The 26,498-nt window shown below is 38.3% G+C and overlaps 1 protein-coding gene across 43 annotated transcripts in view; it reads right to left on the reverse strand.

Moving 5' to 3' along the window:
- Positions 1 to 26,498, reverse strand: part of ZBTB20 (zinc finger and BTB domain containing 20) — a 775,662-nt gene that overhangs the window by 167,663 nt on the left and 581,501 nt on the right. For 38 of the 43 annotated variants that reach the window (XM_019448059.2, XM_019448044.2, XM_019448048.2 and 35 more), the window contains one exon: positions 3,011 to 3,050. The gene's annotated coding sequence lies outside the window, so the exon portion shown is untranslated. Of the gene's footprint in view, positions 1 to 3,010; positions 3,051 to 10,859; positions 10,990 to 25,690; positions 25,746 to 26,498 lie in introns of those variants that run through there. The other 5 variants (XM_053903377.1, XM_053903375.1, XM_019448042.2 and 2 more) reach the window with 2 other exon arrangements.

The following is a 26,498-nucleotide window of genomic DNA, read 5'->3' on the forward strand; positions in this document are numbered from 1 at the left end:
GCAATCTGCCTCCTATCCACTTTCCAGCCTCATCTCCCAGGCTCCCCTTTCAACCACCATGTTCCGGCCATACTAAGCTACTGTCCTCTGGAGCAGGCTGCTGCTCGACACTCTTGACTTTGTAAATGCTCTTGCTTTTTTCGTGATTGTGATGCCCTTTTCTTTTCCTTCCCCTACACTGACTTGGCAAACTGCAATTCATTCTGTAGACTTTTAGATCCAGCTTGCAAGTGGGCACTCCTTTCTCTTTGCTCCTTGTTACACCTTTGTACCATCTCTTTGCTCCTCTTGTTACATCTGGTTTATGCCTCCATTCCAGTGTCCATCACATGCTGTAGCCTTTATTTACTATTTATCACCCCTACCAGACCGTGAGATTCTTAGCAATAGGGAGCATTTCTTATTTATCTTGGAGTTCCAGGAATGACACACAATAACTAGCTTTCCATAAATGTTTGTTGACTGAAAACTGAATAAAGAGCTGTGCATGATAATTAATCAAAATGAAGCCAAGCAGTAGCGTTAGCCTCTATAAGCTAAGCATGGAGCCTATTAGCAATCTAAGGAAGGCAGAAGATCGCAGCAGTAAGGCACTTTCTGGCAGTTCTCACAGGGTGAAAGGAAGAATGAGGGATAGAGAGTGTGATGGAGGAATGTCTTGTTAGCAGAGAATGCCACTGAGGCAGTGAATTTGCAGCCTTTTCAACACGGGAGTTTTCAATACCGGAAGGTTTTGTTCTGAGAATGAATCTGAGTCTGAATCGTGGAGAGGTCTAATTTATAATAACCTGGTTTCTCAAATAGGCTCAGTCTGTGCTACCTGCTTCCAGGCAGCGTGGCAGGTTACGGCAGGCTCCTCTTTGTTTCTGCTAAAGAGTAACGGAATAGAAAACTCTTGGGGGGGAACATCTGGAAGCTGTTCAGTTCCCATTGAAATCTGTGTCAAATCCGGATTGGGACTTTGGACTAAATGCAGTGCCAGGGAGAGAAGGCAGCATTCTGCACCTGTCTGGAGAAGGCCATTGAAGAGGCACTAGGAGCTAGAAGCGCTGGGGAGATAATGTTCTGATCTGTTCCCAGGAACTTTTCTTTTCCCTTTGATAGGTATCTGGGGCACCACCCCTGGAGCCATCAGCTGTGTCTGTGGGGCACTTGAGGACAGCAGGGCTATCACAGGCCCTGTCACCCTTGAAAGAAAAGCAGCCTTGGGATTTGGAACAACCCAAGCAAGCATGAAGCCTGGCCCAGGGGTGGGACAAGGTTAGGGGGTACAGGAGTGGGCTATCAGCCCCATTACAGGTCATTCTCCCAGCTTTCTTTATCTCTGGTTAAAAATTAGGATCTCTCTAGAAGCTGCCTGATTAATGGTGGAGGTATCATAGAATCAGTTTCACATTTTCCTATGAGCCAGAAACAGCCTTTCAATTACGTTTTTATCTCAAAGGTCTCCCCCTCGATTTCTAATCTGTGACACAGGTCTCCAGTCCCCTGTACTGCTTGTGTCTGAGGCTTGCCCTACGGTGCTGACGTCATAATAGCTGAGCCGTGCGGGCAGGAGTGCACTGTGCTGACTCATCCCCAGTGATGTGAGGATTAATGCCTTGTCTAACACGGAGCTATTCTGTGAACTGTTTTTACACAAAAGAACTGTAACAAAAATGATTTGCCAGTCAGAGGACTAGAAATATGCAGTGCTAGGTAACTGAAGGAGGGACACGGAAACACAAAGTGGTAACCAGAAGCATGTACATTCACACCCTCCAAAGCATTGACAGACCCACTCTATCAACATGGAGAATAAGGAATAACAAGACCTGTCAGGGACAGGGAGGATCCGGCCCTGCTATATAAATGCATTACACACAGCACCCGTTGTCCTTGGGGAGTTTCACCAATCTCCTTTCTCTGTCAAACGGCTGTCACTTTGGACTTTAGTCTTAGTGTCCGTCCTTGGGGGGGATTCTGCTCCCTTAAGTGTATCTGCAACATGCCTCTAGGAATGTTAGTGGAAGCCACACATGTGCAAGAGAGCCATGGGACCCCCTTTCTGTGCAAATGAGGACCACACAAGAAACACCTCGGAGAAGTCAGTGAGGCAGGACAGAATGTTGTGAATCAGGGACAGTGTTCACCAGAGAGGGAGAAGCAGCTGGGAAGATCTGATGCTTATTTATCACAGAAGGTGACTGCCACCACCTGTAGCGTGTCTTGGGCAGTGTCTCATGCAGTGGGTGACTATGATTATTTGGGTTCACTGCCACAGAATCTCTTTCAAGCAGCCCAAGGTAAAAACTTATCCAACACATTCGATGCAGCCTGATTTGGGCTTTAAATAATAAATGTTCTCTCTTTTCATCTGAAATCAAGTTTTCTCTCTTGTTTTTTCTCCTTTTTCAAATGACTCCCCACCTTTTTTGAAAAAGGATGGTACCTTCTATAAACCTCTCGGCAGATGTAATCCTGGCTTTCTCTCTCTTTTTTTTCCCCCTGGACTTGTGATTACACACACAACTTTAGCCTAAATGGGTCAAGCCTTATAGTTCACTCTTGCACTTCTTAGTAAAAGGGTATGGAAATTTTGTCCATAAATGAAAGATGTGATGTAGAAGTTGAAATTAAAAACTACGGGATGTAGACATGGGTATATAGCTGATGAATAAATAATTGCCCATTGATTGACAGTGGAGCAAAAGCCCAACTATTGCTGATATCTGACTGAAGAATGCAGGCTATGGCTTAGAGGAGCAGTGACTTCTGCAAACAGCAGCTGCCGCTGAGAAAAATGCAGTCTTTATGTAGTCCAATGCCCAGGCCCTGGGCTTTCCAGCTCCCTCGTGGATGGCAACTACTACCAGCACCAACAGCATCAATTTCAAACCCAAAGTAAGGTAATACATAGTGAAGAAGCGCTGGAAACCACAACAAAGTCAACCAGAAACCATGCCAATAAAGATCTGAATTTCCCAAATATGACACTTTATGGAAAAGTAAAGAAACCACTTTTACTTACAGAAAGAGAAGGGGCAGGCCACAGACTGATGGTCAAGGAACTGAAAAACAAAAACAAGGAATTAAAAATAAACCCAGTGAGGGGAAGGAGAACGAATCTAAGTTGTAGACAGAACTGGTTGCTCCTAAGGGTTAACAGTAGGAACCTGTTTTATTACCTGGAGCCCAAGGAAAAAGAGATCCAGCCCCATACAATTTTCCAAAGGCCATGACCTCCTGCTAGATGACCAACACAGCACTCCAGCACATGGCATGCCAACCTCCTTCTTTGCTAACTTCATTCTGATCTGAATGGTGTGAGTACTTTCTAGAGCTGTGCTCCTCAGTAGCCACTACCTATACTTATCTATTTGAATTAGTTAAAATTTAGTAAAAAACTAAATGGTTAATTCCTGGTCACACTAGCCACATTTCAAGTGCTCAATAGCCACCTGTGGCTGGTGGCTGCCTTCTAGGGAGAACATTTCTATCACTCCATAAATATCTATTGGGCAGCACTGATGAGAATAGGTAACGGCCATCCCGCATAGCACAGGGCAAATCTTAGATAATTTTGACAAAGATGAATGAAACTGATTAATGTTGGCTCTTTTAAGGGTAAATACAGTATGTTTAATGCGCAGAAGACCCTCTGGACAAATTCAACATGTACGTGTATCATTGGCCCTCAACTGAGGACTCGGTGTAATGTTGCCTCTTGTCGGCTTGGTGTCCACTGAGGACCATATACTGCCTCATCTGCCCCTTCTCTCCAGCCTAGGAATGTCCCCGCTGACAAAATGATTTTAAATGAAAGCATCTGTCTCCCAAAACACATCTCTAAGGATGAAAACCTCAGGTTTGCGGGGAGTTGATCTTAACAGTTCCTCCATCTGTATTTCAAATCAGATAATTCTCCTTTGTCATCTTCAACTCACAAGCCAAATGAGCTATGATGGGACTGGCCTGCTCACACTACTGTTTTGACAGCTTCTCTTATGGAAAAATAAAACTGAAGTAACAGAAGATCCATGAGAAATTAATAAACCAAACAGGGATACTGAAAAAAACAAAGCAGGTCTCCCCACCCACACCCCACTCAAATATATCAAGGATTTAATATATGCTGATTGAACTCTTTCCTCTCTGACACCATGATTTTAACCACTTATATATAAGGCCTCTAAAAATATGCAAAACAAATTATACTAAAAGAGATCAAGTACAGAGATATGATTATATAGTTTGGCGTAGAATAAGGCTAAAAGCAAAAACAAACAAACAAACAAACAAAAAAAAACCCAAAACAGAACAACAACAACAACAACAAACACCCCTGTCAATTAAAGAGATTTCACTTCTCAACAAGTTTTCTAGACAGGTGCACTATCATAGAGATTCCTCCAAAGAAAAAGTTTCCTCTTTATGGCTGAGGTGAAACCCTGTACATGCACATGTAAGTGTGAAGGATGGTGTTCGCCTTCTTGAATAAGAAGAGTTAAGATGAAAATCTGCAGCCTAGATCATAATGTATGCTAACATGAGAGAGGCTGGGAGTCTCCAATGCTTTCAAATTATTTCACAAAATTGATGAGTTTAGTGAAAACTTTAAGCAAGACAATTAGATTATGTATGATTCATTGGAAGTACATACAAACTTGAAATATATATAAAGATTGACTAGTCTTCAAAGACTTTAAAGTTCTAAGTTTTGCTAAGTTCTAGTCCCTTCTATAAGCCAAAATCCTAGACCATAGCACTAGTCTATTTTTTAAATCTCCTTCCTTCCTTCCTTCCTTCCTTCCTTCCTTCCTTCCTTCCTTCCTTCCTTCCTTCTTTCTTTCTTTCCTTCTCCTCTTCTTTCCTTCCTCCCTCCCCCCTCCCTTCTTCCCTTCCTCCCATCCTTCCTTCTTTCCTTCCTCCTTCCCCCCTTCCTTCCTTTCATGCTTCCCTCCCAACTTTTTTGAGCTTGTTTTTTTTCCTCAGCCTTTGAGAAAAAGGAGAAAGATTAGTGGTTATCTATGAAATATACTCACTTATCATTTCTCTCTTGCACATTTAAACCCAATAACTCTCAATAATACATTGTGCTTTTTAAAAACTATACTTAGCATTTATGTTCTTATGTCTAAGCACATAGGTTTCCTTTTCAAATTCCAAGGAGCATTTATTCATAAAGTTAATCAGTCAAAATTAAATTTTTGATGTGATCAAAAGAGATCAATATAAATTGTACCCAGATTGACTAATACATCCAAGGTCTGGAATGAAGAAGAAATATCTTTCCTGGATGTTAAGTGACACACAGGCTGTCAATGACAGGAATCCAAGATGGAAAGAAAAATCACAGTGTGTATGTCACAGTCTAAGACAAATTAAAGCCAAGTTAAATTGGAGATTTTATTGGATATAATTGTTGTCTTTATATATTAATGAAAAACAATAATACCTATCCAAAATTTAATATTAAGGCAAAAAATTTAATCTCAGAGCTCTTATATAATTTATAAATGTTCATAAACGTCAAAAGGCCCCTACTTCTTGATTGAATTACAATCTGCAATTTTGAGAATATGTATTAATCTACATAGGTTTATTTCTGTTCAGTTCAAACTGTTATTTTATTGATAATGTGCCCTTTCTGCCTAAGTGATATTTACCTTATACGTCTGTAAGTTGTTTTCATCTGAAATGCAAAGAATTATCTATAATAGTTTTGCATATGATGAAAAATATTTGCGTTACACGTGCTAGGCTCAAAGCATAACTATCTAGCAAAGAATATATAACTGTAAAGCCCAAATGAATCAGGACCTTAATACATGGTTGGGGGGGGGCAAGAGTAGACAGGGGGAAAAGGGGTGGTTTGTGGTGAACTCTGATTGTGTTTTGTGATATTCTAGTAGAAATTATTGTATAGTGTCAATCTCCAAGGAACTAAATGTACTATTAATTAAATGGATTGTTAATAAAGATTAATCAATTCTGATTTCAGTTTACATTATGTAACGTTCAAGGGCAATGGTTTCCAATATTTCCAGGTGATATGGATCCCAATGAGAATCCCCTCCCAAAGAAACTCTTTAGAAACACCAAGTTTCAAAAATCTTCCAGACCCCATGAAGGTTGCTCATGAATTCCAGGTTCGTCACCCTTGGCTTAGGGGGAGAGGGGAGAAAATGCTCATGCAATTCCACTGCTTATCACCTCTAGGAAGCTTGACAAGTCGCTCCAAGCTGAAGCCAGAAGCAAACAAAATGTATAGAAAATAGAGCTCTTCATGGGTGTGTGTGGCTAGAGACACACAGACTCCTCTAAAGGCCTCCCAGACTCTGACTTCCCTAGTTCTTTATGATTTCCATAGAGGCTTAGGAACAGTGCGATAGAGGAGTAGTGAGCAGAGACATAAGAGTTACTATTTACTCAGCACCTTCTGTGGTTTCAGGCATCCTGCTAAGTAAATGCTTCTCAGATTTGAATGTGGGCATATCCAGGGACGTGGAGCAGCGTAATGGGAGCGCACCAAGCCACAGAATAAGTAATAAAGACATAACCGTCTTTCGGGAGGGTCAGTTGTCCTTGTGGCTGAGCCATTTAAACCCTTATTTGTACACATATTCATTTTCTTGGATGTTATAGGAGGAATAAAACAGATACTGTTTTGGTCCTCATGGAACTTCTAGTTTAGTGAAACAAACAAGAACATAATGAGTAGAATGCTAAATTTGTATGTATTTGTAGGATGCACCCTGAGCCATCACTGAAAAGTCTCATTTGTGGCAGATTGCTTCAGGCAATGGCCCAGCACCCTGAGTACTGGATCACTCACTTGAAAGGGAGGATCACCTCTGTGGAAGAGTTTGAAAAGCAGCATTAGCAGTGTATCATTTAATCCTGACTAGAAGAGGAAATACCATTAACTCCCAATTTACTATAGAAAAAGGGAGATTTGAGAAATTAGGAAACTTACCCCAAATCCCACAGCTGCTGGGATCTGAATAAGTCTGCCCCATTCCAAAGTCTACATATTTTTAACCACTAAATTACACTACATGTAGGTATTTCCCATTTTATGTTTCCCCTTGAAATCTGGGCTCATTCAGGATTTTGTAGGCTAGTTTAAGCTTCTCCTTTGGAAGGAGACAGGTTTGGCTTGATTTGTATTCTAAATATTTCACAGTGGTAAGGGAAAGCTATTATTATACCCATTTTATGGTGCGGAAGCTGAGCCACTTGCCAGCTGAGGTATCTGGCTGGGTTAAAAACGGAATCGGGCTGTCAGTCTTTCATTCCTCTTGACTGACTGAAGCCTAGGCAGCGGTCCTGTCCGAGGGCTTTTTTGTACATGGGATTCACACCGGCTGAGAAAGCGTGAGAGAAACTTTGCAAAGGGAAAATAATAGTGCAATACAAAAATGGAAAATAAGTAATCATAACTCACTCATAAAAATTGGTTACTTTTAGTGCTGTGAATAGAAAAGAGAGAGCTTATTCATCACAAATGAATCAGAAAATTAGAATGTGTCACAGCATTGATGACAGAGCTGAGGAATTCAGACAAACTGAAGTTCAACACTTATCCCTCTATCTGAAGAGGGTAAATGGTGTGACAACAGGGCAGAGATGACCTCTTACACACACCTTTAATCTTTCCAGGCTTTTCTCTTCAGCCCTCTCTCTAGAAGTTGGGTCGGTTTATATATCTTTGTTTTCTATGGGTAGAGATAACATTTTAACATCCTTTTCATGTTCTAGAAGTATTGTGTTAATTAATTCTTATGTGGGAGTCATTCCAAATAGTAGGATGAAGATTTTTACCTTATTGATTTTCCTAGTACCTCTCTGGCTTCTGTGTTTTCAAAGGCTGAGGCACTATTGGATTTTTAGATTCATATGTCTCTCAGAATAAGTGCCAGCTTCATAGGTTCCTGTCAATTGATATTCCATCTTCTCTATGGATACATGATTTCCTTTATCTGACAGATTCAAGAAATTTTATGCTAGATTTAATGACATTTCATGCACCCTGAATTTTGAGGTTTTTAATTCTCTATTTTCTATCTGGCAAAAGGTTTACAAAGTTAAAGTCAGAGGGAAGGGTTATTCAGAGTGCACACAGAGCCTGTGTAATCTCCTGCTAGGTACTTCGGAGCTTCCCAAAGAAAAATCTCTTGAAGTATTTTCATTCCTTTTGGTCAGTCCTAAGAAGACTATAAATGCCACAAATGGTCATTAATATCTTAGGGTCTGCTTTTCAAGACCATCCACTTTTTTGGATCCATCTTGAGAAGAATGATAAAGAAATCACAATGATGCCTTACCTCTCCTCAATATGCTATATTAACTCTCAATGAGTTAATATCACTCTGAAGGAATCATGTCTACCTTAAAAAAAATTTAGGTGATCAGATTTAAAAACGAAGGTTCAGCATTTAGGTCTAGGACTGTTTCTAGGCCTGAGACATTGCTAAGATATAACTCGACATTCCACCCCACCCCATACAAATCCTCCTGAGTCTTCCTGATTTTTACAGGTATAGGGACCTGAAATACAAGAATGAATTAAAAGCCAGGGAGCCAGGTAGGGTGCAGGGCAGGGCAAAAAGCAGTGTCAAGGACTGAATGTGTTTAATACAATTAAGATGATTTCTTACAGCTCCTAAAATAGACCAAACTCTTGTCAGGATGACAGTCAAGAGCTCTCTACAATCTGATCCCAAACAACTTTTCCTTCTTCTATATCTCAAACCTCTGCAGTTGCAGCTTCATGGATTCCAAACAGATCGGTATACCACGGACTTTTACTATATATAGTACACTGATATCCTTTAGGGGATGCTAGAAAGGTCTGGCATTGTTATCATGTGGTTCAATCAATTAGAAATATTTGGTTAACACTGCTAAATGCCATTAATGCCATTTGGCACAAAAAGGTTGTGCCTAATACAGGGGAAACTCATCTTGAGACTCCTCAGTGTGTAAACTCAGAAAGTAACATGTTAGTGGTACAGAGGGCTTTGGAATAAATATGGGCACAGCAGGAGAAAGAAACATCCAGATCAGTGTGAACAGAAGGCTGTCTTTACTCAAATGGTTCCCTCAAGTGTTTTTTTTTTTAATTCAAAGGGAAAAATCATGACATAAAATTTATACCAAAAGATATAAATCAAGAAGGTACTTATACCCAGTGATCTGTTAGATACTAAACCAAGAAGACAGCATGCACACAGTATGTGTTTTAAAGACCTGGAAAGAGCTTTCCACAATATAGACTGAAAAATGTTACTTTTGTCCTTGTCACCATCAACTATTTGCTTAAGGGAATCCACAGTCTTTCACAATCTGGCCCCAATCCACCTCTCTTGTTTTTTGTTTGTTGTTTCTGTCCCCCCCCCCCCCCCCCCGCTTCTTCCTTATATACTGTGACAGGCTATTGGCTCCTCCCTGAACATGCCTAGGACATCTTTGTCTTTGAGTCTTTGCTAACAGTTCACACTTGAATCTCCCAAGCCTAGCATAGTGTCCTAAACACAGCACGCACTCCAACATTTGTTGAAGAAATGCTGTCTGTCTATTTTAGGAGACAAAGATGATAGAAAAAAGTTGTTAAATCAGTAAATAAATAGCACAAAAGAGAGGTCAAGGAAAAGTTAATTTTAGTGTGTTTTAGGAGTGGGGGCAAGATAAGCTTTAAGATTAGGAAAACTGATGCTCTTTATTCTTGGGTCTAGCCAATGCTATGAGTCAGTTACTTTTTTGGGAACAAGTTTCAACCTCAAGGTTAAATGAACACAAATGCTCTTTCCATCAGCATATAATGAAAAAGCTGTGGCTATTTCCACATCAGCACAGTGAAATTAAAATATGCAGTGTCTTTTTCAGAGGCATCATATATGACAGAACTTTTTAAAATAGTCCCCTTTGCCACTCTCATACAGAAAGAGCTATAAAAACAAAAGTGAATGTTTAAAAAAAAACACTGGGATAATTTTGCTTCAGAAAGAAAATGCTGAGGTATATCTTCATGGTTTTCTGACTATAAGAGTTGTTATAAAGAAGATAATGATCGACATTTTTGTCCTAGGGCATGGTGATATTAAACTGTCCAGTGAAGAATTTAAGTTAAGACTTAAAGATGAACATCCTAAAGGTGCAAGTGGTAAATAATCAAATAGATTGCTAAGAGCAGTTACAAAATTTCTATCTTCATGGCTATTTAAAAATAGGAAAGATCTTCATCTATTTTGGATGGAATAAATGCAGCTTTGCCTCCAGTCAGGAGATGGATTCAATAACTTCTCTCATCATGTTTAGCTCTATGTGACTACAAAATCCTATAACATGTTGGTCCTAAAAATTGTACAGAATCACAACACAGTCGAGTAAAATACATTCTACAGTTTGAAGAGGATTAGGCAATAAAAAAATCTGTAAATTACTAAATTCAAAATAGTATATACAATGCTTACGTCTCAATTCAATTTGCTAAGTGTATATGTCAACAAATAGAATTGAGGAAAATGTACTTGAACCTACTATAGTTTAAACATAATGATTAGCTAGATTAAAACATTCTAACAATTAATTCTTTCATGTCTAAGAAATTTAGCTGAATATTTCATAAACCTGGTATGAATATGCATATAAACTCAATCTCCTATTAAAAAAAAAGTTAGAAAAGACCAGAAAGTAATATAAGAACTCACTATTTTTATTCCCAGGACTATCTTCAAAAACATCAGGAGAACCAGTGAACAAGTCCTTTTAAATGACCAAAATGGGCCCCATATGATTAAGAATGCAAATCCAATAACAGACTTAAGGAAAGCTCTCACAGAGGTGGCAAGTTACTGGCTTTCTTGTCTATTTACCTTGCAGTTTTGGAGCTCAGCAGAAGTGTCCATTACATACAGCACACAGGGTTAGATGAACAGTTCCAATGACCTTGTCTGAACCAAATTCATTTAAAGCAGTTTGCTACATTTCTTAAATAGAAGATGAGCCTATTCTATCTATGGCCCACATTTGGACTGGATCACTGAACTATTGCCCAACTCTTATAAGCAAAGCACTAACATGCACCAATCAACAGGCAGCCCATAGCAGAGGCATCAGGAAGGTCAAAATACACACACATAAGAAATTGGCAGTACATTATAGAAGAAAGCTATTTCTAAAGATGAACTTTGGCTACTAAAGCCTTTGAGTGTTATTCAACCTTTGTTAGGAAAAAAAAAATCAGTCCCAATGTAACCTGTAATAATCTAGCTAAAAAAATGTTGAGAGAAATATAGTTTTATTTTGCAACACATTATTTTCATAAGAACATGAATCAAAGAGATGGACTATGCCAATTTCTTCATAGCTGAATTGTTATAGGATATTGTTCTAGTCTTTACTAATGACTTTTTGAGGTTGGTTATGCTGTGATTAGGATTTGGAAGGATAGAGGTCTAAGACCTTTCAAAAGAAACTTTTTTTTTTTTGGTTCGGTATCACTACAGAAAAAAAGTATTAAGCTAACTCTGACAACCTAACGAGGATAATGGTAATTGCGTGTAGTCATTGCTTATGCTGTTTCAAATGATGGGAATGAATTGAAAGGCAAAGGTGTCAAGCTAACCACAAACTTGAATTTTGAAAAGTCATAGTATAGGGGCGCCTGGGTGGCGCAGTCGGTTAAGTGTCCGACTTCAGCCAGGTCACGATCTCACGGTCCGTGAGTTCGAGCCCCGCGTCAGGCTCTGGGCTGATGGCTCGGAGCCTGGAGCCTGTTTCCGATTCTGTGTCTCCCTCTCTCTCTGCCCCTCCCCTGTTCATGCTCTGTCTCTCTCTGTCCCAAAAATAAATTAAAAACGTTGAAAAAAAAAATTAAAAAAAAGAAAAAAAAAAGAAAAAAAAAAGAAAAGTCATAGTATAATAAGCAATAAAGTTGTTAGACTTACTAAAACTTACACCAAAACTTACAGATGCAGCAAAGGCAGTTCTAAGTGAAAAGTTCATAGCAATAAATGCCTACCTAAAGAAATAAGCAAAAAAAATCTCAAATAAATAAGAAAAATATCAAATAAGTGACCTAATAAAAGCAGCTAAGAGAAAAGTTCATAGCAGTAAATGCCTACCTAAAGAAATAAGAAAAAAAAAATCTCAAATAAGAAAAGTCTCAAATAAATGACCTAACTTTACACCTTAAGAAACTAGAAAAAGAACAAACAAAGCCCAAAGTTAGTAGAAGAAAGGAAATAACAAAGATCAAAGCAGAAATAAATGAAATAGAGGCAAAAAGAGAAAAGATCAATAAAACCAAGAGCTGGTTCTTCAAAAAGATAAACAAAATTGACAATGTTTGGCTAGATTCAGTAAGACAAAAAGAGAGAGGGCTCAGATAAATAAAATCAGAAAGGAAAGAGACCTTAAAACTGATACCACAGAAATACAAAGGATCTAGGTGACTACAATGAACAATTATATGTCAACAAATTATACAACCTAGGAGAAAATGGATAAATTTCTGGAGACATGAAATCTGGATCATGAAGAAATAGAAGGTCGGAACAGACCAATTACTAGTAAGAAGATTAAATCAGTAATTTAAGAACTCCCTACAAACAAAAGTCTAAGACCAGACAGCTTCACTGGTGAATTCTACCAAACATTCAAAGAAAATAGAAGAGGAGGAAACATTTCCCAGCTTATTTTATGAGGCCAGCATTATTCTGATACCAAAACCAGACAAAGATATCACAAGAAAAGAAAGGTCAATATCCCCGAAGAACATAGACACAAAATTCCTCAACAAAATATTAGCAAACCTAATTCCACAATACATTAAAAGGTTCACACACTATAACCAGGTAGGATTTATGTCAGGGATGCAAGGATGGAAATCAGTTTGATACACCACATTAAAAAATGAAGGATAAAAATTGTAGGATCATCTCAATAGACGCAGCTGAAAGCTTTTCTTCTAGGATCAGGAACAAAACAAGGATGTACATTTGTGCCACTTTTATTCAACATAGGATTGGAAATCCTAGCCAGAGCAATTAGTCAAGAAAAAGAAATAAAAGGCAATTATATTGGAGAGGAAGAAGTAAAACTCACTGTTTGCCAATGACATGATACTACATATAGAAAATGCTAGGGGTGCCTGGGTTGCTCAGTCAGTTAAGCATCCAACTCCTGATTTCGGCTCAGGTCACGATCTCACAGTTTGTGAGTTCAAGCCCCACGTTAGGCTCTGTGCTGACAGCATAGAGCCTGCTTGGAATTCTCTCTCTCTATCTGCCCCTCCTTGGCTTGCACACTTTCTCTCTTTCTCAAAAATAAATAAATAAATGTTAAAAAAGAAGAATATCCTAAAGACTCCACAAAAAACCCTACAAATCTGTTAGAACTAATAATGAATTCAATATAGTTGCAGGATGCAAAATCAATACACAGAAATCAGTTGTATTTCTATACATAACAACATACTATCAGAAAGAGAAAGTTAGGACATAATTTCATTTACAGTTGCATCAAAAAGAATAAAATACCTAATAAGTTTAACTAAGGAAGTGAAAGTCCTATACACTGAAAACTATAAGATATTGATGAAAGAAACTGAAGACACAAATAAATGGTAAGCTACTCCATGCTTGTGGAGTGTAATAATTAAACTTATTAAAATGTCTATACTATCCAAAGCAATCTACAGATTCAATGCAATCCCATCAAAATTCCAAAGGCAGTTTTCACAGAAATAGAACAAAGATTTCTAAAATATGTATGGAAATATGAAACACCCCAAATAAGCAAAGAAATCTGGAAAAAGAAGAACAAAGCCAGAGGCATCATGCTCCCTGATTTCAAACTCTATTGCAAGCTATAGTAATCAAAACAGTATGGTATTAAAAGAGACATGTAGATTAACAGAACAGAATAGAGATCCCAGATATAAACCCACACATATATGGTCAATTAATTTATGACAAAGGAGCCAAGAATATGCAATGGGGAAAGGATAGTCACTTCAATAGATGGTGTTGGGAAAACTGGCCATACACAAAAGAATGAAACTAGACTACTAACTTACACTATATACAAAAATTAATTCAAACAATATTACAGACTTGAATGTAAGACATTAAAACTCCCAGAAGGAAACCTGACATTGGTCTTGGCAATGATTTTTTGAATTTGATACCAAAAGCAAAGGCAACAAAAGCTAAAAATTAACAAGTGGGACTACATCAAACTAAAAAGCTTCCACACAGCGAACCATCAACAAAGTGAAAAGGCAACTTACTGAATGGGAGAAAATATATATGTGATAAGAGGGTGGTAGATATGCATAAATATATAAACTACTAATACAATTTAATAGCAAAAAATCTGATTACAGAATGGGCAGAGGATTTGAATAGACATTTTTCTAAAGAAGACATGCAGATGGTCAACAGGCACATGAAAAGATGGTCAACATCCCTAATCATCAAGGAAATGCAAATCAGAACCACAATGAGCTACCACCTCACACCTGTTAGAACGGCTATTTATCAAAATGATAAGAAATAGGGGCACCTGGATAGTTCAGTCGGTTAAGTGTCTGACTCTTGATTTAGACTCAGGTCATGATCTCACAGTTGTGAGTCAGGCTCCATGCTAAGCATGGAGTCTGCTTAAAAATATCTCTCTCTTTCTCTCTCTCAGTCCCTCCCCTGCTCTCTTTCTCTCTCTCTTTCAAAAACAAACAAACAAACAAACAAACAAACAAACAAACAAGTAAAAGCAACAATGAAAAGTTCAAACTAGTGATGAAGTTATTTTTGTTCATTAGGTTATGGATATACTTTCTTTCGATTAAAAAAAAAAATCATAGAACTTACTCATGGCCTCCCTCCCTCCATCTCTTCTTATCACCCTATTTCCACATCCATATGCTATCAGGCAGTTGAAGAAAAAGAAACAAATGTGACCGGAACTGCTTCTGTGGGGACACTCTCAGTCCTCTGTCCTCCTCAACTGCAACTTGCACTCACTTATCTGAAAATCTATCAATTTAATTGTTTCAATACTTCCTCTCAGGGGAATCTGCATTTCCTTAACTGTCTTTACAAGATGTAGATTCAGGTTTTTTTCACAGGCAATTAAGGAAGTATGGCAATTATGTTCGTATGTGGTGGTGGATTCTGCCTTGGACTTTTCAAATTTTTCAATTTCACCACTTCCCCAATTGAAGAAGCCAGTGTTGCTTATAGTTTAATTGCAAATAAAGATATATACATAGGTTTGCCTACATCATATATATTTTTTTCCTCTCAAAAGTTATAAGAAATATTTAGGGATTTTTCTGTCCATATACTTCATGGATTGTTCCTACTGATGTCAGAGTAATTTACATAGAAGTAGAAGAAAACATAAATATTTTGCACTCAAACTTCACTAGCATGTTCTTCAGTGGTGCTTTCCTCACAGTCAATCTCCACCAGTCCCCAGCTCTTGGTTAGCGTATGCTTGAAGAGTCTTTTTCACAAAATCTTTCTTCCCTAGAACACTCTGCCTGTGAAATTTCCCTGTAAATACCTGAATTTTCTGATTCACCTAATAATGATCTAGGAATTGAGGACGTTTCCTGCCTGCTTTTTCACCCCCTACTTCGTGAAAGGATTAGACTGTAAACAACCTGGTAGGGATCCTGCAGGCCAAACTAGGGCTGAGCTGATCTCAGCAGGCAGGGAACCTGTGGCAGTCCGTGAAACACAATTATGAAAATAGAAAGGATTCGTCTGTACTTTCAGGAAGACATTATGTTGTTTCCAAGACGAGACTTAGCAAGTAAGCCGCGTTAAAGAAACCAAGCGAGACAATATGATTTCAAAGAGTCCAGCAGAGGTAGATTTCAAAAAGTGCCGATTGGCCAGGGCTTTCTCAACTGCAGCTTCATTTTCAGTGTCTGCCAGTGGCCTGCACCAGACGCTTGAAGGGAAGTCCATTCGTCTCTCACCAATGAAGCCCAAAGTACTCGTGCTACAAAAGGATTCCTTTCTTGTCTCCAGAGGCAAGCATCAATTTGTGCCCCAGAGTCTGAGAGTTCATAGCTTTCTTTCAATTTTGTTAAGTCTGCACATGCGTGGTTCCTCCTGTGTGATTTGGTCCTGAGGAAGTGACCCACCCACAACTCCACAGAGCTAATTAACCCCATACTGAGTGGGTTTTTCCCCTCATTTCACACATCCACTCAGTGCTTTAAATGACCCAGCAGTAGCATGATCAGATGATTTTTTTTTTCTTCTCAAAAAAAAACTGTATAGTGATGGGAGAGCTAGGGTGTATCTGCTCAAATTCAAAACAGCAGTGTAACCCTAAAATATTGCCCAATAACATTTTATCAGAGGGTGCAGAAATGCTCAAAAATGCTTGAATTAAACCCTTTAATGTTATTCAACTTATTGAAGTTTCCATTTTAAATAAGTAATACATAATAAATACTGAGGTAGAGAAGTTTGATCTCTATCCAGATTTTTTTTTAACGTCTCATTTTGCTAGAAAAACTAAAAAAGACCTAGCCTCCTTCCTTATCTTTAAGAGCCTCAAGAGAAGGGCCAATGAGAAGAATGATATAACTCATCTTTTTTTCCATTTCAAGGAATAGGCTCATGTTTTTCTAGATTTATTTTTGCCAAAGTGAATGCCTCGAAAACTCAGAGATGCTCACTGTTTTCTAACTCTTCAAAAAAGAAAAAAGTGAACATGATGATGGTGGGTGATTTAATGGAAGCAGCTTGTCGACGTGATGAAACTGAAAACGCTTTTACAGAATATGTCCACATGCTAAAATAAAAACAAAATCTTTAACATCATGTGTATGGTGTAGAGTGGTTTGTGTCATTGCAGAAGAAAGGAGAATTGTTAATTTAGACAGTAAGTGTGAGGTTCTGCTAGAAACCCTCATGGGTACATCACGGAAATAGTTCTTGGTCAGACAAATGGAGCCAGACAAGTTCTAGTTCTTTCAGAAGCTATCGAAAGGGCAATCAGATTTTAAGTCTGTCATCTCTGCTACATGATAAGAAAAATTCTTGGCTATTTCCTTCAGTTAGACTAGTCTATGACTTCAGAATTTTAAAGATTTATACATAAATGGACAAGAAAATGACCTCCCCTGGATGTCCCATCTTAGGCAAACGGTCAGTTCTCTCTCATTCTCAAAAGCCCGTGTGCCAAACTGGCTCATTCTGGTATGACTCGGTCATAGAGCATGCACGTCTTGTGTGAACTTTCAACCTCTCTTTCCTCTGCAAAGTGATTTATGTGCACACTAGTAAATGCCCAAGAATTCCATAATTCTTAGCACAGCAGAGAGTCAGTACAAGGGGAAACCTATCTAACATTTAAAATTCTTATTTGAAGTGTCTTAAATACTATGCTTTGGGACCAAAGACCTTATGAAGTTCTAAAACACATTCAATATTGTTCCCTAAGCTTCTTGTAGGTGTGGCTGCTAACTGGGAGTGTCAGGTGGGTAAAACTGATTAAACAGGCAAAAAGGAGGTCCAATGAGGCACAGGTTTTGTGTGTGTGTGTGTGTGTGTGTGTGTGTGTGTGTGTGTGTGTGTTTTACCTACAGTGGTCAGAAATTTTGTATTTGACATATAGCCTAAATCAAACTCTTATATCTGTGCTTCCAGTCTTTGGCTGAAACTGCTTCATCTGCAATAGGGTTGTTGTGATTTCCAAGATTCCTGTCCATCAGGCTTTTTCAGACTCACTGATGCTTGGGATTCTGAAGCCCTTACCGTGGTCTATGAGACCCAATCCCTCATTACCTCTCTTGACCTCATTTCCCATCACTTTCATGTAAAAGTGGTCCAAGTATCAAGAGAATATGATTGCCTAGATGGGTGAACAAGAACAGGAATGCGAATGGGATTAAAACTAATAAATCAATAAAAATCAGTGACTTTATGCCCTTGTTAAAATTCAACTATCTCACTGGAGAACCTAACAAAGTTTCTGAACTTTCCTTGAGAATTGGTTACATAAGGAAGAATATGCAAAGCATTGCCCACATGGAGGCATGTATTAATTCGTTAATTTAACAGATATTTTTTCAGAGTCTATTATTAATTACTCTGCTAATTGGACTTTACTCTTGCTCTCAAAGACCTTTCACTCTCATGTATGCTTTAGACAGTTATACCTCCATTACCACTGACGAGTTATTAGCCCACCAGGTTAGGTAATGTAACAACCTCCCCTTGTTCCTTATTCATTCTTTCCAATTGCCCTGTGACATCCACTAAGGCCTCATGAACGACCTCCTTGTGGTCTATATTATCAACTCTATTTCTTACCTAGATAAGAAACCCCTTCCCCACCACCTACATTTTCTTTCTCAAACAGCCAAGAAAATATTACAAAAGTCTGCCCAGAACTATTGAAGTGTTAGAAATGGGTCCTTACAGACCTATTTGAAACATGAATTTTTTTTTTGGAACAATTAATGGGGCCTCAGCCCCTAGGAAGCATATCTTGAACTACAGGCAAATTATGAGTCAATGGTCTGCCAGACACAGCACTCACTACTCTCCAGGATAGAACATTTCAGCACACAAAAGAGGATCCTGGTCTTATTCGAGTAATCCCCATCTCAGAGAGGATTTAATGGAGCACATGTCTCTGGCCTCTATGGTCCTTATATAGAGGAGTACCTCCATCATATTTTAGTCTTTTCTAAACTTCACTATCTTAGGTCACTATGTTAGTGAACATGGGATAAAAGACACTAACTCTTCCTCAACTTATTAAATTTTTTCTTCCTCATATGCCCAATAAACAAAAATGGAAGGATTTAATATATGTACAGAACAGCAAATGTTCTCTCCCTACTTCTTTTCAAATACTTCCTTTTTATTATAAACAGTGGTGATGGAATTATAAATACCATTGTTTTACATCTATGTTAATACTCTTATTATCTTGCATAAACAGAAGTGAACAAATACGTACATGACACCAATCAATCCCTTCTTTAAAAATGCAGTTTTCATCTTTCTAAATAGTAGAGGGAGAATTAATGAATTCAACTTGTAGTTTACCTGTTTATATTTTGAATGTTAATAAAATAAAACCAAATTATTTCTAGAGTTCTTTTTAGAGATGCATCAGCCATTAACACTCTCCATGCCAGCATGGGATGGGGGAGGGAGAAACGAATGGCTGTGGGTCCCAATAGCCATTGGTGGCTTAAGGGGCTGGAGAGGATGTTAAGCTGCTAGGGCAGGAGATTCCGACCTGTTGGGTAGGTGGGAGATATTTGCTGGCAGTAGAAACATTATTTTTGTAGAACAAATGGCTAGGAGGAGGTCATGTGGGGCACTAGGTGAGAGGAATATCCAAACATAAAAAGCACTCTTAGGGGACTGGGGCAAAGGGAAATCACTACTCATTCCATCTCCTCACTGGTTTTCCTTCTTCTCTAGCGTGCTTTCTCTTTTTATTACTACATTTTCTCTCCCTCCCCCGTTCGTCAGCTTTCGTTCATTTGCCTCTTTATAACAAAGAAGCATGTAGGGACAATTTTAGGAGACAGTGAGACCAAAAAAGAATTTAGAGAAGACTTATGATAATATACTATACATTCATATGTACAAGAAAATACAACCTATATTTGATTGACCAAGAACTAGAAACTGGGACTTTTGAGATTTAAAAAATTCATGGTATGTCTGGTCATATTAATCTCTAGACCAGCTGGTTTTTAGCTGTGCTGGAAAGAGCTTTAATAGAGTCATGAGTAGGAAAAAAAAAAGGAAAAAATGGAATTTTATAAGGATTTATATTTGTAAGGAAAAAAGGATCTTCTTCATAGTTGTCTATTGAAGTTCTCACCCAAATTATTTTTTGAACTTACAAATAGACCATATCAAGAGAAGGAGCTTAAAAATTCTCATAGGTTTAGGCAACTACTAAACCCTGTGTATTATGTTCATCATAGTCACTCAAGCAAGTAGAGGATAAGTAGAGCATGGTATCTCACAGCGAATAACATGGTTGGTTACTTCGCCAGTCTGACATAGGGAGACAGGGCCCACAGGAACAGGGTCTCCTTATGAATACCATAAAGAGACACCCAGGTTCATCTGAATACATAGGGCATGAGGGGTTAGTTGTACAGTGTCAAATGGGAATTACCTAAAAGTATTCTCTAACCAAGCACCAACTTTTTAGCCTTGTCTTTTTGGGGAAAAAAATCCAATATAAAGCTTATGAGAATACTTTATTTGGTCACTGGTTGGGGGAAGGTTGCTGAGACAAATGACCACATTTAATGCCTAAAGGCAGGAGGAAACAAGGAAAAATAAACACAGAAAGGGAGAGTGAGTGCCAAAAGAAGGGTGCCAGCTCTGGAGACTCACTAACAGAATAGAGAATCTTAGAATGAGAGAAATAAATGAGCATGCTTTAAGGAAACATCAGTACATTTTTGGAACCAGGGGCAAAAAAGTAAAAATATTTGCCTCTTGTCATTTATCACCATTGCCCCATTTATTCTACTTTTATATACACAAGTAACACGCATTCCCTAAGGATCTGCAAATTGCAACAATGGTGGTCATGATGGCAAAACATTAAGTTACTTTAAATCATTGGCTAAGTTGGGAATGAAATCTTAACCTGCAGGCTTTTTCTGGGTCCAGTCTATGCCCTCCAAAGTATTCAGTCTGCTTTCTGTGGTTTCTCTCTGACCGGTGTCAAAAGATAAGTGTGGTAGGGGCAAGCTTCTAGAAAACATGGTTGCACAAAACAAGTACTCTACCTTCTTACCAAAGAGTTTTCGATTTTCGCTTTTTCTCTTTTTTCCCCCCCAGATTATTAATCTCCAATTTCTTCTCTACCATCCAGGACCCTCAAGGTTGTTAACTTTAAAGCACCTCATCCATGGTTCTCAAATGTACCTGGCTAGTTCTTGAGCCCAGATGAACCTGCTCATGTGTGTTCTCAGCTCTCAGGCTGCTGAACAATGCTGGAGAAGACTTCCCAAATTGTACAGCTTGGGGCCTCTCCAGAGTCCTGGTTTCCAGCTGGTGTTTCAGAACTGTTACAGTTCTTTTATTGTTCCCAGTAATTTTCCTTTTTTATTCCCTGGCTTCCATTTATCACTCTAATTAACTCCTTATAACTTACCTCCTACTCTTCATTCTCAACTAACCTTGTATCTTTTTTCAAAGAGAAACAGAAGTCATCAAATTGCATCTCATCCTTCCATCTCTCTCAGAACCCACCCATAACATCTCAGAGACCTTTCTGTCTACTACTTACAACCTGCTCCAGGATGTCATTATATTAATTACTCCTTTCTTCTGTTTTTTTTCCATTTTGTTTATTGCCTGCCAACATGCTTCAGCTGCCCTCATCTAAAACAAATAATAAAAGCCATAACAAACCAGCAAATAACAAACCATCTTCTGTGGACAACATCTTTCCCTTCTTGTACCACCTTCAAGCTTCCTAAAACCCACATTTATTCCTCAATGCATTAAAATCTGGTTTCTTTAGCTGTTTCTAATTAAACTGTCAAGGTCACCAAAAACCTCTGAATTGCTAGTTTTCAAAGTCCATTCTTTAACCTCATCGTTTTATTTCTTTCTTTTTAAAGTCAGGTTCATTGATGAATAATTTACATACAATTCACCCATTTTATACCCTTCTATAGTTTGAAAAGTTTTGAATTCTGTGCTGGTTCCTTGATGTCTGTAAAATAAAGACCAAATGCCTTTGATTCCTATACAATTTCCTTCTGAATCTTTAGCAGTCTTCCCCACAAAACCCATTGTTGGTCACAGATTATTCAACAAAATGTGCTATGTACATTCATGCCTCTTGGACTTTCTTCACGTTCCCCCTCTATATTATAAACACACAAGTTTTTGTGTAATATAGTAAATGTTATTAATATCACCATATCAGTTTCCATACAGACTCATGAAACTAGATGTTATTTTGAGAAGTTGATGTTTTCAAAATAGAAATTAACTATCAAAATAGTACTACCTTAAGATTTGTTATTTTAGTATTATGACACTATATTTAAATTCTGTCCCCTTGTACCACAGAACACGACTATATTTGGGAATAAGGTCATTGCAGATGTGATTAATAAAGTTAAGATCAGGTAATACCGGAGTAATCTAATATGACTGGGGTCCTTATAAAAGGGGAAATTTGGACTCAGACATGAACACAGAGAGAACACCATGCAAAGATGAAGGCAGAGATCAGGGTGATGTTTCTAGAAGCAAAAAAAAAAAAAAAAAAAAAAAGAAAGAAAGAAAATACCAAAGACTGCCAGCAAACCACAAGAAGTTAGGAGAGATCCATGGTACAGATTCTCCTTAGAGCCCTCAGATGGGACTAACTATGTGGACTAACTAGGTGTCCAGCTTCTACAACTGTGAGACATAAATTTCTATTGTTTAAGCCACCCAACTTATGGCACTTTGTTATGGCAGCTCTAGTAAATGAATACGCTTAGTAAATGAATCATTTTTGAGTACATGTGAATACTCATTATCTCATTCACTTATCAAATACTGAGTGCCTACTATGTCCTAGACATGCTCTAGGGTGTTAGGATGCATGCCATCAAGATATATTTGTTGAATAAATGAATGAGAATTTTATCATGTTCCTGCATTTTCTTTTTTAAAAAGTTTATTTATTTATTTTGAGAGAGGGAGAGAGAGAGGCAGAGAAAGAGAATCCTAAGCAGGCTCTGCACTGTCAGCACTGAGCCTGATGTGGGGCTTGATCTCACTGATTATGAGCCAAAATCAAGACCTGAGCCAAAATCAAGAGTTGGACCCTTAACTGACTGAGCCCCCCAGGCATCCCAGTTCCTGCTTAATATTAAGCAATTAATATATCAATCAACATAGGATTGATTGAATGAATGCTTTCCACTTACTCATTTGACAAATATTTCCTGAATACTTACTATGCATCAAATACCATTCTGGACCAAGAGGATAAAGTTATTGGTAGGACAAATTCTCCACCTTCCTGGAGCTTAAATTCTAGTGGGAGAAACAGACATCAACCAAGAAAACTAGTAAATAAATTACATAATTTCTCTCTGTGCCCCACACTGACAATTATACACACTTATCCTTCTAATTCTTCAACAATGCTCAGGGCATCAGTAATACTTTAAAATATTCCTAAATACCATGCCCTGTTCTTTTTCTTACATTCCTGAAATCTCTAAATAATCCTGAAATATCCCTAAGATTAATGAACTTAAGCTGTTCCCTAGACTTTCTGATTTAAGTATGATTTTAGGAATTTGCATGCTACTTTCGAGTCTACAAAATAATGATCAACACAATAAAGTCTGATAGTGGGGGCAGGGTAATCTATAGGCAGTGCACAGGTTGGAAGTGTTTGGGGATGGCTCCACCTCAAAAGCTGTGTTTCTCAGTCAGTCAACACATATTTCTTAAGCATTTACTGTGTGCCAGCCCCTGTGCTGAAGATAGTGGAACTGTGGGTAGAGCAGGCATGGTGCTGAGCCACACTGAGATTCTAATCTACAGGGAAACATCTGAACAACTAATATCATAGTCCAGTCCTTAATTTCAATGATGATAAGGATATATGAGAAGTGTTAGGAGGACGCCTGGGATGGGGGACTTTGCCATGAGGGTTTTGTGAGAAGGCTTCCTTGGGGAAGCAATGCCTAAACACTGCTTTGGGTTTGGGGTAGGGGTATTTGTTTGAGCAGGGATGGCAAAGTCTTATATTTTTTCTTCCTCATCTCCTTTCATCCACGTGCACACATTTCAAACACTTAAAAGCATTCTTCAAATATACTAAGAACACCAAAACTAAAACAAGAGAAGGGCCCTCCAGAGGAAAGAGGCCAAAAATAGAAGGAAAAAAAAAAAACCCTAATCTCACCATTTGTTTTGAAAACACCCCAAATGATTAAAACATATTATAAACTAAAACATATGAACTAATCACTTGCCAAGTTTCATTTTTAAATCAGTGCTGTTTTTGAGGTTCATAAACTGAGAAAGAGTCTTCAAATATGAACTTGGTTTTTCTTTTCTTGGCCTCCACTTGGCTTGAAGCATTTGCTATTAGGCTGTGTAGAGGGAAAGGGATCCAGCTGGTTAGGAACATGTGGCACACATCTACTAGAATGTAAGCTCCACGAGATCAGGGTGTTGTTTGTTCATGATGGCATCCCTGATACAGAGAAGAGTGCCTGCAAGATAGTCGAGATTCAGCAATCATGTGCTGAAAGACCAACTGAATGAATATTCTGGGACTTTGCAGGAATTTTCCAACTCTCTTTTCTTACCCAGGCTACATCTTGCTCTAGGCCAGTGGTTCTTACCCTGGGGCAATTTTTGTCCCCACCAGGGTACGTTCGGCAATATCTAGAGACATTTTGGGTTGTCAAGACTGAAGAAGTTGCCACTGACATCTAGTGGGTAGAGGTCATGGATGCTACTAAACAACTTACAATGTGCAGGACGGTTCTGTACAACAAAGATTTATCAGTCCCTAAATGTTAACAGAGCCAAGGTTGTAAAATGCTGCTTTAGGCCCTTTGTTTCTATTGGGTTATACCTGGAAGTACAATCCTCCAATATATTTGAGAGGAAGTTGAGTCCTAGAGAAAGCAACCAAAAGAGATTTCTTACTTCATTCTCCTTCCTTCTTCCCAAAAGAATTGCCTCCACCCTAATGCACTTTGGGAGACAGCCATTTTGCCTTTTGCCCTCATGGGTCAATATGCATTTGCTGGGGAAATCATCTAGAAAAGTCTGTCTCTACAATGGCAGTGAATAATTTTTATAGCTTATTGGTAATTTCCCTGAGTTTACCTAAGAATATATCCCGCTTTCAGTAAAATTAGCTTGTTTACAGACTACTCATGTATCCCTAAGAAAAAGGAATGTCTTCCCCTAACTCAACCAGTTTATCTGTATCTGGTCAGAAGCTTTGCACCAGTCTAGCTTTATTCATAAGATCAACTTCATGAATTCCAACAAAACCCAATAATGTGCCTGTAGGAAGACTGAGTTTATAGCATTTCCTCTGCTTCCTTCCTTGCCCTGCATATTAAAATAGTACTATCTGATTCTAGTTTTAATGGGGAAACTTCCATGGTGCCAAAGGAGTACATGTGCCGATTTCCCAACTCTGATGGTTGCTCCAGTAATCTTGGTATTGTGGCATGTGTCCCAGTTACCATAGAGACTGCATACACTAACAGTGTAGCACTAAGATTGGTGGGGAAGACACATTTCACAGAAGCTTTTTTGGAGGGATAAAGATAAGACACAAGAAAGAAAGTGAGACTGCCAATAAAGAGGCACAGCAAAGAGAAGTCCCTGACAATCACAGATTCTAGAAATTCGGGACAACAGAGATTACAACTACTACTATAAGACCAACATACACTTTCCATTCAAAGGCTGTCTCTGTCAGGAAAATTTCAACTATGAGGAGAAAGAACAGATACAAAATATTCTAAAATAAAAAGGTAAATAAATGAACCAAGGTATAGAGGTACCAAGGTATAGAGGTGACAAAAGTGGTATGGCCACAAAACATGTTTAGATAATTCAAGCCAAGGAAAAAATAAGTAATCTAAGAGCACAATGAAATTGGAAGTTATATTTCTATAGGATGAGTGACTTACAGAGAGACTGGTCCTCAGGGAGTAACTGAAGTTCTAAGTGCCTCTGTTTCCTTCACTGCAAATGGAAAGAAAACCAGAAAAAGATGACCACCCTCTCATTTTTTAACAGAGGTCTCCTTAAATATCCCAATGGTTTGTGTTATGACAGATGAATTTGATCCATGCCAAAGAAAATCGGACAAAAACTCTTAGAGAATACGTAAATTAGGGGACATTGTTCACCATGCAAATATGTTCATTCCATAGTTTTTTAAAATAATGAGAGCTTAGAGTTCACGAATGGTGTGAATTCATGCATGTTCTTTTTCTTTGCATACAATTTTGAGGTATGCATTTTTACAGCTATCAGGCATGTATGCAATGTAAAGAGTCCAGGTGTTGAATTGTAGATGTTTTTAAATAAGAAGGCTGGGACAGGATGTGGGCTGGTATAGGGGATGAGTAGGAGTGAATTTAAGAGGAAATTAGTCTAGGAAAATGTCAGATAAGTGATCAGAAGTTCCTTAATGTCCAGGTCACATCTGTCTATGTTTATTCCACATACTTCACACAATTATGTCCATTGCCCATTAGACATCCATGTCTCCCAGTCTGAATTAACATCAATATGTTAATATCTTTCAAATCTGTATTTTAAGCCATTAGTTCTCTCCTGACCTCTGGCCCTCTATAGCAAATGACCTACTGGAAAATTCCAGTTGGATATTTCAATACGGCCAAAGCTGACTCATCTTCTCCCTTAAAGTTTCTCTTATTCTGTTCTCTATGTGAGCAAATAGCATCACCATTCACCCATATGCCCAAGCCC

Source organism: Panthera pardus, unplaced genomic scaffold (genome assembly GCF_024362965.1).
Source record: "Panthera pardus isolate Hobbes unplaced genomic scaffold, ASM2436296v1 HiC_scaffold_16, whole genome shotgun sequence".
Lineage (NCBI taxonomy): Eukaryota > Metazoa > Chordata > Mammalia > Carnivora > Felidae > Panthera > Panthera pardus.